Genomic DNA, 818 nt, shown 5'->3' on the forward strand with positions numbered 1-818 from the left:
CTGTTGCTTGTCTTTAAGTATTTTTAGCATTTATTTCCTTTCATCAAAGAGATCTGTGTAGTAGCTGCATTAATTAAGGCTTTAATTTGAGAGAAGGAGCCATGGTGGCCTAGTGGTTAAAACACCTGGCTGATAAACAAAAATTTAGCAGTTCAAATCCAAGAGTCACTCTGAGAGAGAATGATGTGACAGTCTGCTTCTGAAGAGTAGAGTCTTGAAAACCCTATGTGGCAGTTCTACTATGTCCTATAAAATGAAAAAACAAACTCACTACCATTGAGTCAATTTCAACTCATAACAAACCCATTGGGTTTCTAAGGCTGTACATCTTCCTCCCACAGTACAGCTGGTGAGATTGAACCACTGACATTCTGGTTAGAAACCAATTGTCTTATGCACTGCATCACTCTAAGTCAGAATAGATTCAATGGCAAAGCGGTTTTATTTATTGGTTGATTCTGTGTATAAAGTTTGCCCTTAGTAAAAGATATGGTTAACAGAAAAACAGATTTTATTTTTGGGTTCCAGAACAGGGAACAGGTTTATCCTAAACACTCTTCCAACGGCATTTGATAACTATGAATACATACTGAGAGTGGGAAGCAACAGTAAAATGTGACAGATAACCTGGAATAATTGACAAACACATGAGTTAAATGAATGAAGAAATACATAATGGAAACACCCACACAAACTTTATTTATTTATTTATTTATGTTTTTCTGTGATTTGAGTGAAGATTTACAGAGCAGATTCACTTTCCATACAGCAGTTCACATATACTTTGTCTCATGACATTGACGACAGTTTACCACAAA

The sequence above is a fragment of the Orycteropus afer genome, unplaced genomic scaffold, assembly GCF_000298275.1.
Source record: "Orycteropus afer afer isolate SDZICR_OR568_19922 unplaced genomic scaffold, OryAfe1.0 scaffold00535, whole genome shotgun sequence".
NCBI lineage: Eukaryota > Metazoa > Chordata > Mammalia > Tubulidentata > Orycteropodidae > Orycteropus > Orycteropus afer.